Genomic DNA, 17,669 nt, shown 5'->3' on the forward strand with positions numbered 1-17,669 from the left:
GATTAGCATAACGATATAGTTTCTACGTCTACAGAAAGTGTACTTAAACTAATTCTAATGTAAACCAGTTGTTTATGTTGGTTATTATGGAAATGTTATTCACTTTGTACTGCAAAGTTTTCTCACTGCTGAATGAAACATGAGATGTGACCGTCTGATCTGTGCGTGTTCATGTGTTTTGAAAGAGGCGTGGCTTTGGATGGCGATTTGACTTGAGGGTGGGATCGTGATTTCATTGCTAGGCGGCTACCGTTTCAAAATGTGAAACCCTACCTTTAACAGGGTAAAAATCATGGGTTCGGCCCCAGAGAACAAACATATCTTAAATGCACTTTTATCGAGTCAAAACAGCGCCATATGTTTGCAAAAAATTTATATTGCAAAGCAAAATAAAGTTTTGCGAAAGAAAATGTAAGTATTGAGCAAAACATACTTTTTTGCAAGCATAACAAATTAAGAATCGCAAAAGAAAATAAAGCATTGAGAGAAAAAAATACAGTATTGCAAATCTTGCACATTTTTGCTCTGCGTTATTTATATTTGTGAAATTTAATTTTTCTTTGCAATACTGTTTTTTTTCTTTTTATGCTTTATTTTCTTTTGCGATTCTTAATTTTTTTGCTCAATACTTCATTTTAAATTGCTTTGAATAAAAGCATAAAATGCTTTAAAAAAAATACATTTAGCAAATTAAATATTTGAGAAATGGTAATGGATCATGTAAAAAGTACAAACTTTAAGTTTAAATGAACATGCATTTTGATTGGTATAGCAATCGTTAAACTTCAAAGCGTACAGTAGCTGTAGGCATAGATAAAGTATCACATTTGTGCTTGGGGGGCACCAACAGGCTAACGAGGGTACTGCAATTTTTTTTAATTTGGTTTAAATTAACTAAACTATTTTAACCTCTGTTACTACTTAATAAAAAGTAACAAAGCTAACAGTTTCAAATTTACATTACAAAACTCAGTCTTAAATGCTTCTTAAAGTAAAGTAAATATATAAAACGTGATTTTTCACCAAGGCAACCTTGCATGCATGTTATGTGAAACAACACTTGAAGTGTAATACTTGCAGATAAATGACTTGGTTAAAGAAATGAAAAACTTTAGATCTAGACTGAATCATCTGTAGTGATTGTGCTTTCTACTGAATGTAGTTTGGGCTTGAGGCATTAGGACCTGATCTGGATCTATATTGATTTTCTCTCTTCCCCCAGGACAGATGAGGTATTGAGTTCAGCTGAGGAGAGATCAGACACAGGGCAGGGATGAGACTCAGGAAGCAGTCACGACTTGCTTGACTGATTACTGCACTCTATATTTACATTGTTTTAGGCTGACTTCTCCAAATCTCTAGTGTTAAGAGACCAAGAAGCAGTGACTACATGATTCCTGTTCTGAGTTTCTAAATACCTGAACTGACTTCTTTTAGTTCTTATGTGGATTATAAATTGTCTATTACAAAATACATTCTTTACAACTACAACATTTTATAGTTAAATAATGAAACATTATATATTATGAAGATTTTTGGTCAACTGTACTGTTTATTTCCTTCAATTATAATAAGACACTGCCCCCTTGCGGTCAGATTGTTAACAGCACTGGCATTCAAAAGTATGTTGTGCATAATAATTCAGCATACATAATAGAAAATATTGGGTCTCCTCTTGGCATCAAAGACAACGCAATTCAATGTATCTTAAAAAGCAGTAGCTTATGTATCATTTTTAGTAAGTTAGATTAATTATTGCAATACACCAATTCCTTATATACCTACTGTAATTTGCCAGATGTCATTAAAGTTCATTTTATGTCACAGTGCTCTTTCGAATTGCAACATGGTAAAAATGATACACTATATAGGCCTAATGATTTAGTGAATATCAATTTAGTCATCTTTTTATATGTATTTATTATATTAGCACCACTAACCTAATGCTTAGAGAGTCGGGCTTGTAAACTGAGAATTGCCGGTTCGAGTCTCATGGCCGGCAGGTTGCGACTGAGGTGCCCTTGTCCAAAACACCTGTCCCCCAGTGTTCCCCGGACCCTGCTGTGATAGCTGCCCACTGTGTGTGTGTTTGTGTGCTTACTACTCACCAGATGGTGCAGAGGTCACATTCCAAGTTACCATATATTGGTCATACATATGCCAAAAATATAAACCTTTCGGGAAGTAACAGATCCTCTTTGAAATCAAATTATTGAACAGCTATTAACATATTTGTTTAATAAGGTTTGTATGCGTTAATGCAACAGAAAAACTAAAGATAATGGCTGCATCCGAAACAGCAAACTTTTCGAGTGTATAGTAGACGAAAGAAGTATGCCTGAAATCACAGTGCTCATTAAGGCAAACAGTACCCAGATGACATACTTTTTTCCGGCTGGACTGTGAAGTGTGCGTTTGATGGACACTTTACTATCCCATGAGGCCACGGGAGAGGATTTGTTAATGGAAATGATGCTATGCAACTGATGCTGGTAGGTCACATTACAACTGGGTGAATGTACGTCCGAATTTCATTCATGTAGAAAAGTAGTTCTCAACCTTTCTTTGGCCTTCCCCAGTATTGGCATTGCTATCATATGATTAAAAGAAATAGAAAATTATAGGAATTTGTATCAAATTATTAGTGGAATATTTTTTTGCATCTTTACTTAAACTCAAAACATCTTAGATCCCACACTGTAGATCACGCATCTTACATCCCACTTTAAACTCGTTAAGTATTTACTTATTCAAAATAAGTACCTACTCAAGATATGCAATTTCGGACGCAGTGGGTGTGTGTGACGTTGAAGATGATTTGGTGCACCTTTTAAAGAATGAGGGTCAATGACATAATCAAGCTTATTTAAAAAATACACGGAGATGAACATTTCACTACAACACTTAAATCAAAGCACATTTATTCATATAACAATCACTAGTCAAATCTTCAGGGAGTCATCTGTGATTAATGAATGTTATTGTAGATTGTGATGAGGTTAATAGCAGAGTGCCTCTAGTGCCGAAAAATAGATGCACTCTGATGAGTGGCCAAACATCTTCAGTAAATGAAAATAAACACGTTTATGTTCAAGATTAAACAAGACATTGTCTGATGATGGGAAAAAAAAGGCCATATAAATCATCAAGAGACTTAATTAGCGAAACTTAAATTATGCTAAGAAACCTAACACATAACTTGCGAAATCTCAATAAGCAATTGTTGTTACTATATAACTGCACTGAAAATAAATTCCTTGTTGAACTTAAAATTTTAAGCTTAATCAACTTGATTTTATAATTCATTTAAACTTTCTTGACTTGTGAGGACTTGCTATACATTATAAAAATAAAACTGAATTAGCTTAAGTTATGTCATTTTTATTATTTATAACAACTCCTTACTTGTCAAGAAAGTTGAAATAAAATTTTAATCAACTTGAATTTACTATTAAAGTGCAACACTGTAAAACATTTCAAGCTGGTTAAATTTAGAAACAAAAGTTGATCTGCTGCCTTAAAGGCACACCGCGGAACTTTTTGCCCACTAGGGGGCGCTAGATATGTATTTTTCACGCCTAGCGCCCCTAGAGGCCATAAGCAGCACTGTCGCAAAGGAAAAGAACAGGCCAACCTTAAAACTAAACTAAAAACTAAACCTTTAAAACGCTAAACGATCGTCATTTTGAGGCATCATGGAGAAACGCAGTCATGTTACAACTTTCTAATGAGGAACTCGTGGCAGAAGCCATTTCTCAATCTGAAGGTTGCAGCCTCTGGATGTCGTATTTCTAAGCTGCATACGTCATCAAGATTCAGAATATTAACAATTATAAAGTTGACTATTATACTTAGTTAATCGTAAATTTTTGCAGTATGCTTATGACTTGCGAATGTAATGCTCAGTTTACCTTAATAAACCAGGCTTGATGACGTATGCAGCCTGCATATTTGACCTCCGGAGGCTGCAGCCTTCCAATTGAGAAACGACCAGAAGTATTTCCTTGCCTTTTTCCAAACACACATTGTTGCATCGTCTCTCTCTCCCTCGCCACCAGGATTTTCCGCAATGGCGCTCGTATTTCCTCTCTTTTGTGTGAAAATTGTCGCTCCAAATTCAAGTAAACCGATGTGTTTAGGTCTGCCGCTTTGTAATACGTCACGTGAGTGACAGCGGAACGCAGCAAATGAGGAAGAGAGAAACGCTCGGATCTGATTGGTTAATGAATAGGGTTTGGTTTTACACTGTGAGTTTGAGCAAGATTGACTGCTAGCATCCTGGATTGTAATGTAAATACAGACAGTAAAAGAAAGGTAAAAACATGAACACGTGAATGCAGCATCTGAATACAGAGAACTATATGCAAGATAATCGCCGTCATTTATAAAGAAGATCGCATTTATGTATGAATCAAGTTCGTGAGTTTATATAAAAAATTGCCTTAAAGGGGAATCGAATCCGGGTCGCCCGTGTTATAGGTCCGTGACACTAAAACTGTGCCACGGAGTCACATAATAGAAGTTGCTCTCTACACTCCTTAAGTAGCCTCCAGCAAAATTCACTTAAAAAAAAATTGTGTGGAGGAAGTGACGTATGCCGTAAAGCAGTCGAATTTTGTAGTTTTTTTTGTGCTCTGGTTACTACCAGAAACCCTAAGTTTTAAAGTACGAGTAAAAGCGATATACAGACCCCGTCAGGCTATGGTAGACATGTCATTCAACCTATTTAAAGTCGATGTACTATCACAAGGGTCTTGAAAATGTATTATGAAGGTTGAAAAATACATGGTGTCACTTTAAAAATGTGAGTTAAATATACTTGAAGATATGCTTTGTTTCAACTCACAAGTAATTAAGACAAATTACGTTTAACTTTTTGGAAACTTACAAACATGAGTTTAATATCTAAAACTTTCCATGATTATTTGAATTAAATAGAAAGAGTAAGTACACATAACTTAATGAGGCTTTCATGTTTTACAAGGATTTTTTTACAATGTGGCATATAGGCCTGACAATTCATTAACCCCTCACACAGCTTGCTTGCTTTATTTGACTAATGTGGGAAGGATGTATGCATCATTGTAATATCCACATATACAAATTGCATGGAAGAATAGACTTCAGGAGGTTGACTTTATGGTTATTGTCATTACATATCATAAAATAATTCAGTATAGGGATTTCAGTGTTTCACGTGTAGATATCACAGCAGATATTTTAGCTGTACTAAATTTGAAATGGCCACTAAGAGGTGCTGTTGATCTTTATTTTTTTAGGTATGGACAAATCTAAATAAGAAAAGCACATCAGTACACATCAGCGGAGTAAAGCAAAGGCCTTAAAATGTTACCTGCCTTTTGTGTTAAAAGCTTTACTGTGTTACAGACACTGTAGATTAAACTTCAAATGCAGCTAGTTAGCAATTAGATGACGCCATCTAAAGCTCTTCCCACGTAAAAGAAGTTATTTACGACAATGAAAGCAACATTATTTGTCAAATCACATTCTGCATTTTGCATCTTAAAAATAAATAAATAATAATAATCATGTTTGCAGAGTCTTAAAACCTCAAAACTTGCAACTGGAAACCCAATCTCTCAACAGACACATGATTCTCACTGTCTCTATACACAAGCACTGGCACTACACAAGCCCACAAGCTCGGTCCAGACCAGCACTACACCCACATTATCTTATTTACTACTGACGTCATTGCAATCAATAATAATAATGATGATAATAAAAGCACATGCAGTCTGGAGAGATTAGGACCGGCCACAGACACACAATCAGCACCTTAGACATAAATGTCAGCAAGATGAAACGAAACGCTTTCTGGTTGTAAAGAAAAACGCTTATGGTGACCAAACAAGGCTCGAGTAACAGTGCTTATGAACAGCGAAAATTCAGATTCTGCGCTCGACTGATCTAAGGACAGCCCTGTAAGTGCTGTTAGAAAACGTAACTGTGTGAACCACTATCAGAGACAACACATTCATTAATACAGCTGCCGTGTGTGGATGCACTGGTTTGGAAATGTTAGATTGGTTGTTAATCGAAACGCATTTAAAGGTTTCCAAAATGGTCTTTGTGGCTGTATGGTTTCACGAGGAACCTTTAACACACAAAAAACCTTTCTGTTGCACAAAAAGCAACCACCTTCTGTTATATTTTGATCATCAGTGACAAAAATCACCTACTCTTTACACCACAATGGGGTGGTATTGCATGTAGCGTATGTTGTATCTCAAATGAATAATACATTATTATGCCACTCTGATTTTAGCCTGTTTTGCATAATGTGTTATTCCTTATAACGCTAACTGTTATATTATCTTTGCTCTCTTGAGCACTCCAGAAAGGTTTTATTCATTATTGGCAGACCCATGTCCTTCCCCGCAAGCACGCCATTGTGGTTCGCGTTTAAGAAGCAAACTTATCTAGCTGAATGAAATGAGCTGGCGGGAAGAGAGGGAATAGTGAATGTTTATCTTTGAGAGAGACTCCCACCAGGGATGTTATGCAGAAGGGGAACTCGATGAGCAAAACTAAGCCGGGTTGCTGATGAAGTTAATGCGGTTTCAGCACAAATCGTACTTTTTATCTGTTTTTGTGTCATTGCACTGAACTCTTCCACAAATTAATCTCAATAAGCACCTTATAAACCATTACGGGCTAAATTAGATTTTTTTCTTCGCAACTGCGAATAGACCTTTACTGGCAGAAAGGGAAGTAAATAATCTTGTTTCATTTTCTTAATGTTTACAGAAAGTGTCATTGCATTTATTAAGACTAACTGTTCAACACTGTTATCCAACAATGTTTGTCTTTAATTTATTGGAAATGTGTTTTTTTTAACTGCAGACCAACTTGTCCCAAACTGCAGTACTGTAGCTTTCCACTAGTGGCAGTTTACAATTGACAGTAGCGATTCTGCATAGTTTATTTTTTATGCATTGTCGGCCTGAATTTTAATATGATGTGGGTTTTGAACATCTTAAGTGAGATTATAAATTATAGGAAAGGGATATATTCCATGCTCACACAGCACATTTGTTTTAATCTACAAACCAACATTTACATTTGTGCATTTGGCAGAAACTTTTATCCAAAGTGATTTACAGTGCATTACAACTAAGGAATAATTTTTTTTATCTGCATGTGGGTTGAAGTTTGAGTTTATTAGACATACAGTAAAGTAGCAATACATCTGCATCACACTTTTGTTAAGGATAACTCAAAAAAGTTATTTTTGTTATGGTCCTTGCTATTCCTGCTGTGACAATGGGTGTATTTGGCATACCCTTCAGGCAATTTTTTTTGTCATAAAACAACAATCAACACTTAAACACACCATAAAATACAAAAACAAGATACAACTCCTCTAAAATATTCTCTACATTTCTGCTAAATCCCACATAATCCTTTATAACCTTGATATCCAAGGGCAATTTATTCCATTTTTGGGTGCCTACACAAACGCCCTCTGGCCACATGAAGTTTTAAATATACCATCCATAACAGTCTGTCTGGTAAAATGACCATGCCTTAGTGTAACCAGAGAATAAAAGGCGTTTAAATATACTGAAGCTTTGGGTTCGAACCCATGACCATTTGCGCTTCTAAAGCAGTGCTTTACCACTGAGCTATTAACTTTTTCCCCGCCAGCATTTTTAAAAAAGTTGCCAGCCAGCGGCTGCATTTTTTATGATTTTCACAAAAGTTTAATGCCTTACAGAAAATGTTCTTCTTTAAATTTATAAACATACAATATATCAAATGAATGAACAGACCCTTTGAAAAAACCTGTTTCCTCCTACCTTCATTATTTTTCTTTTATCACTTCTCAAATATGGGTTTCTTCAAAAACACCAAATCCGGTATTACGGATTGCCGGAAATACTCGTCATTGGCAGGGAAGCGTTTTCTCTTAATTGATGAGATTTCTTGTCAATGGCAGGGAAAGAGTTAAGGAGCACATGTCTTAACTCATTACCCACCAGCCTTTTTTTGAAAAGTTGCCCGCCAGCATTTTTGTGATTTTCACAAAATGCCTTCCAAGAACATTTTCTTCTAAAAATGTATAATCATACAAATATATGAAAGAACAGACCCTCTGCTTTCAAAAAACTTTTTTTTCTCTGCTCATAAACTCTTGAATATGGGTATTATTCTTAAAAAATATTTTTAGCAAAAAGCTGAAATAATTGTATTTTTGTGATGTTATTTTGTCAAAGATCAGATTCAGATTGATTATCAAAGCATACACATAAAAAATTTAGCGTGTTTAAAATAATAAATAATTTTTTGCTTCAGTTTTTTTTATAAATTGGGTAGGCCATCTAGTGTATAATCGCGGTATTACAGATAACCATAAAAACTCATCAGGAACACATTTTTTTCATGCAAACGTGTTCTCTTAATTGACGAGATAACTCGTCAATGGCATGGAAAGAGTTAAACTACAGTATTACAGCATGCTCCGACTGAGTGGGAGTTTACAGGAATGGCAACCCTTTTACCCATTCTGTGTAGTTTAGTTTTATGTGTTTTCGCACAAACTTTTGGTAATATAAGGGTTTTTGACCTTTATCATATCATGAAAATCTTTCTATCAGTACTTCCATTAACCTAAAAAATGTGAAAAAGAACAACTCAGTAACTTAGTTTTGGTAAACCTTTCTCATTAAAATTTGGCTCCCCATGTGATGTCAAAAGGGGATCTTATTACAATAATACCGTCCTTTAATCTGCACTATCCAACCACGGCACTGCCATTTAGTGCAGAGAGAGAGAGAGCGAGAGAGAGAGAGAGAGAGAGAGAGAGAGAGCGAGAGAGAGAGAGAGAGAGAGAGAGAGAGAGAGAGAGAGAGAGAGAGAGAGAGAGAGAATAATTGAGAGCACAATTGTGTTTCAATTTCAACAAACCACCAACATTGCAATCAGTGTTTCCATTTCATCAGCTCATTTGCATTTTGGCACACCCAAAAATGGCAGATTTATTATCTGTATTTTGAGCTAAAACTTCACTTTGGGGACACCAAAGATTTTTTTTACGTCTTAAAAAATTCTTGTGAAATGTCTCCTTTTAAGTAAGATTATAAATTATAGGAAAGGGATACTCACAAAAGTTAGCAATACTGTAGTTTGCCCCAACCGACTGGCAGTTTCCAGAATCAACATGCCTCTAACCCAGTGCTTCTCAATTATTTTCTGTCACGCCCCCCCAGGAAGAAGTAAACATTTCGCGCCCCCCCCACTCTCCGCCGCGACTGTAAATAGTATAATTTGTCTATAAAATTACACATCTGCAAAACATTGTATCCTTATAAAACGGCTAGTTCCAATCCTTGATTCTGATTGGTCAACAGGTGTGCTTTATTCACAATAAAACACTGGTATGACCGCTTTACCCAACGGTTCTATTTAATATCACTGCGCCCTTAGCAACACCCTTAGCAACACATAAACATATAATGAGACAAAGTCTGAGAACAGTTTGTTGTTTTTATTTGAGCGTTCATGTTGTTGTTCGCAGTCAGGGACTATTTTTTCTAGCGGAAGGAATGCTTTTATTGATTTAACTTCATGAAAGTTGCACTAATTTTTTTTTACTTTAATATTGTGTGGTAACCGTTTTATAAAAGCAATAAGGTACTCGAGGCAAGTGCTGTATCGTGAATAAGTAACGGCTGAAGGGGTTGCAGGCACTCCGCTTCGCGTCGTGCCTAACAACGCCCTTCAGCCGTTACTTATTCACGATACAGCACAGCCTCTCGTACCTTATTGCTTACTTATATGTAGTGCGCTTCTTAAAGGTCCCGTTCTTCCTGTGTTTTTGAAGCATTGTTTTTCACACAAAGTACTAATCTCCATAGCGCTGTTTTCACTGTCCTAAAAACGGGCTGATGTCTTCCTTGTTCTATGAAGTCCCTCCTTCAGAAATAAGTTACTGATTGTATAGTTTGTTTAGTGTGTTGTGATTCGACAGCAGCTTAGCTTGCAGCAGCGTAGATCCGTTTGAGCTTAGCTGGCGACTGACATATTCCTGTGGGCGGCATTTAGTCAAACACTCTTGCTTTGATGTCTTTCAACCGGGAAGTAGAGGACTGTAGTCCAAACCGGCCGTTCGCTGTAGGCTTTAATAGGGTAATTCTGTTAAAGAAAATATATTGCCTGGCAGTGAACTTTATCATTTTGCAGTTATTATTTATGCTATTATAGCGACATTACACACTAACTAAAGTTTGAAAAATCTACAGTATAGCAGCTTTGCCCCTACTGAGTGTCAGTTTACAGAATTTGTAACCCTGTTACCCATTCTGCGTTGTTTAATTTTATATGCGTTTTCTCCCCACGTTTTGGTTATAGAATAATGCAAATTGCAAACGCCATGTATAATGGTTTGAAAATAAAAAGATATTTTGATGTTAGCAATCTTTATAATAAGTACCTTTCTTTGTACACCATTCTGAAACATGCTGTGAATATCAGCCAATAGATATATACTGTATGCACCGAATGCATTACATATTTCGTTATTAAATCAGGTGCCTTTCTCTTTCCATTCACATCAAACATATAAATTAATACATGTTTCTCTTGGGAGATTTAACATCTGTGCCTGTTTGCATCTTACAGCTTTATCGAAATCACATAAACCCAGGTTTTCCCCTTATTCTTGTAAAACGCTGCTGATCTGACCCTCAGGCTGTGCCGCGGACCACTGCAATCTCACAATCTAGGGGGCTCCAAGCAAGTTTGATTGAATTACAGTCAGCAATACAGTGGACAAGTCCCAAAGGACTACAGCAAATCTAATCACCTGTTTGTGGAAATAAAAAGGCATGACACCACCTGCCATTGTGTGTGGTTTGTGTGTTTGGGTGCATGTTGGGCTGGGAGGTGAACATGGTGTAGTCAGCAGTACATAAATGCAATATTTTTTAAAAGAATTGGAGCAATGGGAAGTAACAGGTGTTAAATTGACATCTAGGGAATTGGAGACAGGCCACATACTGTATGCTGCAAAAATGGTAGGTTGTATACAATACATGTTTGGGTCAAATATGAACAACACAAACGTTTTGGTCACCCACAATGGTCGGATTTGTCCATATTTGACCCAACCACAAGTTAAAACATCCCAACATTGTATGGATATAGAAACAAATCATTAACATCTGCAACTATCCACAACATTTTAAGATGCTGTGGGGAGAATTTGCCATCTTTCTGTGCTAAAAATTCAGACAGTGTATTTTAATATTGTGTTTGCTGTTTTTGAATTTCACTGTTTTGTAAATCATATTTTGGCCGGCCCGAAAACAAATTATTAAAGATTGGTTTACAGCGAGCCAAATCTGAGTGGAATTGATAACCGACAGCTCAAGTGTAGACTGAACAGGTGTGTACACTCAACGGACACTTTCACTTTGAGATAAAACAGCTTATTGTTTTGGCTTCAGTGGTTTGATTTAAATCCTGTCAATAACGTTCTCCGCTCTCTACTTGTATTATTTATGCTCGGAGGCTGCGTTGGCCCAGCCCTGCTGTATTTTCTGCCTGTAAGTGTTTGTAGTAACCCACTCATTGAACCGGTAAATTGATCTGACAGATGCTGATGCTCTTATATTGTACGCCTTTAAGCAAAGTTTTGGCAGATAGCATCATTTTAGGCCCAGGAGCTGGTCTGCCAATGAGCAGAGTCTGCAGTCTAACCATCTCTCAAGAGTCCGTCTGAGTGCCGCCTTCGGAGGTGTCATAAATCATGTGATTGATTAATTTTATGGTTGTTTGTTGTTGTTTTTTACTAGCAGTGCACCTGTTTTAACTTTCTTGTTGCGTCACGTGCGCAAAGTATATCTAATCTGTATCACGTAAATACACAGTGTGGTGGGGAATTGGTCAAATTTTAATTTTAGACTCTAAAAATGCAGGTTTTATTACTGAGGGAAGTAAAACTGTCTGAACACTGTCAGAAATTTGTTAGAGACTAAGATTCATCTCAAAGGAAATTAATCAACTGTTGGTGAACATGTTATATTAAGCGTCCAAAGACTGACATTTTTGCCTACGGCAGGAGGAATTCACACAAACTCATAGGTGAGAGATTTGGAAGGCTTTTAATTGGTGTAACGTGTGTTTTAGCAGAATCTAGTGGTGGGATTGTGAATTGCAAATGACTCAATTTCGAAACACAATGAGAAGCTATGGTAGATGCCTCAGGACAAACATCGTTGTCTGGTACGAATAGCATTTTTTGAGCTTCGAAGCTCTAGTAAAAATCAAATCGAATATTCGAAGCTTCGGAAGGAGGGGCTGAATATATTTTTCTCTCTGAAGGAAGGAATCTCTGTGTGTTTGTCTGTCTGTTTGCAGTTTTATTATTAGGCAGGTGTGTTGCTGCAGACGCAAGGGAGTGTAGTGTTGTATGTTGGTGCAGTAGGACATGTGACACGTTCAAAATGAATAAACTTTTAATAAACTACAGAACAGTGCAAGCCGGAGGCAGCGTGCCTCACGCGTGCTACGAGAACAACGCACACATGAGGCAGGAATCTCATGTGAGTGTGTGTGTGTCTTTCTAATTGCATTTTTAATATGTTAAGAACTAGCCTGACGTTGTCATACTCAATTCTAGTCAGAATTTGAGTCTGAAACCGCTCCGTTGGGCTGTGATAATAGGAAAATGCCTATGCACTCAGTTGGATAGACCTACAACCAATCAGAGCAACCGAGTGCACTACGTATGTTGAAATGGCGTCTTATGCAGCCTGACCGAACTGCTAGTTATTTCGCTACAATGACACTAACATTATAATTATACTAAGTCTGAGTTAGTGAACGTACATCCACACCTACTATGTTTACAACATTTAATTCATATCACAACATTGTGAGTTATTTACTAAGTGATAGAGTCAGACTATCTCTTACCATTCGTAAGTTAGATAAACTGCATCCACGGGCTTCAGAAAAGGAGCTGGCAACGACGTTAGTTATATCCACATTGTCGTGCACACCGAGTTGCCCATCTTCTTAATTTCTGATTAATTAAACTTTTGCCGAAACCCGGAGGAGGGACACAAAAACAAAAGTATTGATCGCGTTTCTCTGTTCCTCTTTTAAAATCAATGCACTGTCGATATCTTCTAGAACAGACTCGATGACAGAATATTCATATCTCAATTCTCCAGCTGCAGCCGTATTTGTTGTAAACGGATTCAACACAAGCCCTCTTTAGTGATGTGGTTGATTACCTTACTGTTGATCATCTGTCCATCATCGAGTAAAGCCCTCCTTGACAATTTGATTGGTCCGGCAGTTTTTGTTTTCGAGCATAGTAGCACCACAACGGAGCCACTCCAGACCGAATTTCCCCAAGCCTACAATGTTGTGGACGTGGCTAAATTTGGCTGGCACCCAGGCTAGTTGAGAACCATTTATCATATCAACTTCAGGCAAAGAAAGTAAAATTTCGTATTTTGGTGCAATATGGACTCGCGACACGTTCAAAATAAACTTTTGCGTGCACAGCTTGTGCTCTGAGAATGGAATACTGCACTAGTAAAAAAAAAAAACACAGACTGTTAAAGGCGGAGTCCACAATGTTTGAAAAATTCGTTGGAAAAGGAGACGGGCCGACTACCAAAACACACTTATAGCCAATCAAATCAAATCAAATGCCGGGTTGCGTATGTGTGGGGCGGGTCTATCAACAGAAGGACCAGATTCTATTGGGGTAGGGGCATGTTTGTTTGGGTGATTTCAAATATCAACATTGGCTTTCAAACATCGTGGACTCTGCTTTAAGAGCAATACTTATAATAAAGTAGCCTATAATTTTTGAACAAACAAATCACTTCCTGGTCAGAAATTAAGCACAATATTATCTCAATTATCTTAATCTTAGACTGTACAAAAACATAAAGGAGCGGTTTCGCGGACAGGGATTAGCTTAATCCAGGACTAGGCCTTGGTTTAATTAGGAAAAATAACTAATTTTAACAAACATGCTTTACTGAAAACATTACCTGTGTGCATTTTGAGGCAAAACAAAGGGCACTGGTGTATTTTAAGATATGTCGGTTCAAGTTGTTTTCAGTTTGGACAGCTCTTAAAAATGTTTTAGTCTAGGACTAGTCTAATCCCTGTCCGGGAAACCGCCCGAATACATTCTAAAGTACACAACATGGTACAACTTGTATTGAAATGCTTGTTACGACTCTCTTTACAGAATGCAAAAAAATTATATATTAGGAATAAAAAGGGAGTAAATAAAGTACAGGAGGAATAAGAAAAGGAATAATATGTAATATGTGCATTGTAGTAAAGGTGCATTGTGCAGTAAAGTGCAATTGTGCCTTGATGACATCAGAAGTGGTAAGGAAAACATAATTTGTGAGGAAAAACATAATTGAAGGCATGCCATTAAGTCATTGCCCACCAGCATTTTTGTTTTGTGATTTTCAGAAAAGTTTTACAAAATGCCTTCCAGGAAAATGTTCTTCTGTAAATATATAAACATACAAATATATCAAATAAAAGAACAGACCCTCTGCTTTTAATCAAACAAACATACAAAACAAAACTGGTTGCCAGTAACTTACTGTAGATTTTACATTTATTTTATTTACTGGCAACAGTTTGTTCAAAGTCAAATGAACATGAAACATTTTCAGTCTTTATCTTCTACAGTAAGTTACTGTTGAGCAAAACGCTAAGATAATTGTGTTTTGGTAAAGGAATTCAGAATGATTATCAAAACATACACAGAGTTTAAATAAATGTGTTTTCCCTTCATTCTAGTGGATTGCAGATTTTCCGTAAAAACTCGTCAGGAAAGCATCATTGGCAGGGAAATGTTCTCTCTTAATTGACGAGATAACTCGTTAATGGCGGGGAAAGAGTTAAATGGTGTTGCACACACACACACACACACACACACACACACACACACACAAAACGTGTCCCTTTGATGCCCTAAAATGTTGCCACTGTAGAAGGCTCAATATGTTTTAGAACAGAGCAAATGTATTTTGTTAGACTTCCAAATGTAACCACGCAGCACATAACCCTAAACTTCTTTATGAAGTCTGTATCTTAAATATGGCTTATGTTGTGACCTAAGGGACATTTAATAACATTGATATATTACTAATGTGTGAAGAAAGAACTCAGAGTCCAGCCCCTTGCTGAGAAGATTATCCAGAAATGCTCATTTATAATCCAGTGATGCTTCAACTCCAGAACACCCAGCTATCTGCTGTTTACTATTCAAATAAATGTAAAATGATAACACAATTCTTACAGACAGAAACATTACATTTAAAGTGCCTACAAGTATGTTATTTGGTAGGCCTAGACATTTAGGTGTTAGGTGCAGTGGATTATCTCCAATAGACGATCACAGCAGTTGGGATCTATCGCTGTAAAGCAGTACGCTATCATACTGTGTGTCTTCACATTCAGACGTAGCCATTCAGTGGAAGATAGTTTGCTTTGGTCGTATCTCTTTATATGACCATTTTCAGACACAGGATAGAAACAGATAAGAGCTGTTTTCCATTTAAGAATCAGGACATGGGCCGGGCCGCTTCTGTAGAGCTGGGGTATTATTATGGACTAGATAATGTCTTGAAAATTGTGTGATGGTAACATAACCAATTGTATCTGTTTAAAGTTAATACATCCCATGTGGCACACATCGATTTTCAGGCTGCAGTCTAAAGTAGAAAATGACAAACAGTAATAGGTATTTCATGGTCTCGCAAGCTTCCATTTTGTTTTGCTTCCAATTTCAGTCTGGCCCTAATGCAAATTCATGTCTTCTGTCTGAACAATTTGTGCATGGAACCGTCAGTTAACCGCTGTAGGCTGTTGAAATCGTGACAACATGATGCAGTAGATTTTAAGAAATTACTGACAGAAAAATGGTTGAAATGACAGCCGACCTCGCTAAAGTAATTGAGGGTGATTCTGTCTTTCTTTCATTTTAAAAGTGATGTTTGTTTACTGTTTCTATTGATCGTGATAGCAGCTATTCATCAAATGACAGAAAACATACATCCAGATGTGGGGTATTGTACTATTTTTTTTATGAAAAGCAGATTCATGTTCCTGTACTGCGGTGGTCAGGGATGCTACTGTATAAGATGTAGGTTTAGTAAAGTATGTCAAACTTGCTGCATCTTCCACAACCTAGTTTTCTGAACCAGCTGCTAGGTTGGATATTGCACTGTAAAAATTGTTTTATTCGGAGCAGATGGCGTATACACTTTCGGCGACCCGAGTTCGAATCCCATCTTGAGTTATATTGCCGATCCTGTACAGTTCTCATTTACTCAATTTTTTTAAGGTAAGTGGTTGCGATCAATTTATTTAAGCTACATTTAAACAAAAGTTTTTGTTTTGTTTTGTATTTCCATTTTTTTTAAATGTAACTTAAATAAATTGATTGCAACCACTTACCTTAAAAAATTGAGTATATTGAATGAATAATTTTTTCAGTGTACTGTCTATCAAATAAAATGGCCCAAAAAAGTAGGGTTGCAGGATAAATTGCATGCGGTTGTCATGCGCATCTTGTCAGTAAAGCCGGTTACTTCATTAGCATATCGACCATCACCTGCTTTCAGCTTTGAGACGCTGACAGCCAGTTGTAGCATTTGCAGTGTTGCCAGATCCCATTGTGAAAAATCCTCTTTAGAGGTAATGTTTTTGCAATTATTGTGACACTTTGAGAGATTTAAAAAAGTGAGATTGTTACTGTTAGCGATGTCTCAGATTTATTTCTAGAAAAACAAGTCTGAACTTATTTTTTTGTCTTTATGGCCTATTTTGTTTGTTTTCGTACGAATATCTGGTAACCAAAATCTGGAAAACAGTAATCGAATGACACATCATTCAGCGTGGACAGGTTATTGTTGACATGATCCTGCATTTGGTACTGTAAGACACGCAATAATCATGATTATGTTTATAAGAAACGCTTTAACGTTAAAAATCTGTAGAAAATAACACTGGTACAAAGATAATTGGGTTTAAATGAAATGTGCCAAATACAGTATGTAAACATTGCCCAGGAAGAAGGCTATGTTATAGCATTCAGATTAGGGGTTAGCATTTGACAAAGTCATACTGAAAACATTAATAAGAACAATAAACAAATTAACAAAGTCCTTGTTTATGTAGCCTAATATTGCTTATCGAAATGATTAATATAATGCTGTAACAAAGCAATAAACCCCATGAAGCAGTGGGTTACCAGTGCATTTTATAACAGCTAAGGGGCGTTGTTAGGCACGATGTGAAGCGGAGTGCCTAAAACCCCCTTAGCTGTTATAAAATGCACTGTAACACTACTGTTTCACGGGGCTTATTGCTTTTATAAAACTGTTATGTTTGGAAGCATGCTCAACTTTAACTCTTTCCCCGTCAGCGTTTTTTTTTAAATGTTGCCACCCAGATTTAGTTTAATGCTTTTCAGAAAAAAATTATTTTTTAAATAAACATAAAATATATCAAATGAAAGAACAGACCCTATGCTTGCAAAAAAAATTAATCCTATCTTCCTTTGTCCTCTTATCACCTCTCAAATTTTCAGCTAAAAGCGGAGATGATTACATTTTTGTGATGAACTTTTGTAAGAGATCAGATTCAGA

General features: G+C 36.6%; 1 long non-coding RNA gene across 2 annotated transcripts in view; it reads left to right on the forward strand.

The window, feature by feature from the left end:
• The window catches only part of LOC141363840 (uncharacterized), a 169,725-nt gene that overhangs the window by 39,648 nt on the left and 112,408 nt on the right, over positions 1–17,669 (forward strand). Inside the window, exon 3 of one of the 2 annotated variants that reach the window (XR_012369427.1) lies at positions 1,223–1,415. The exons of the other annotated variant lie outside the window; for it this stretch is intronic. This is a non-coding gene — a long non-coding RNA (uncharacterized lncRNA). Of the gene's footprint in view, positions 1–1,222; positions 1,416–17,669 lie in introns of those variants that run through there. 2 annotated transcript variants of the gene reach the window in all.

The sequence above is a fragment of the Misgurnus anguillicaudatus genome, chromosome 5 (genome assembly GCF_027580225.2).
Source record: "Misgurnus anguillicaudatus chromosome 5, ASM2758022v2, whole genome shotgun sequence".
Classification (NCBI taxonomy): Eukaryota; Metazoa; Chordata; class Actinopteri; order Cypriniformes; family Cobitidae; genus Misgurnus; species Misgurnus anguillicaudatus.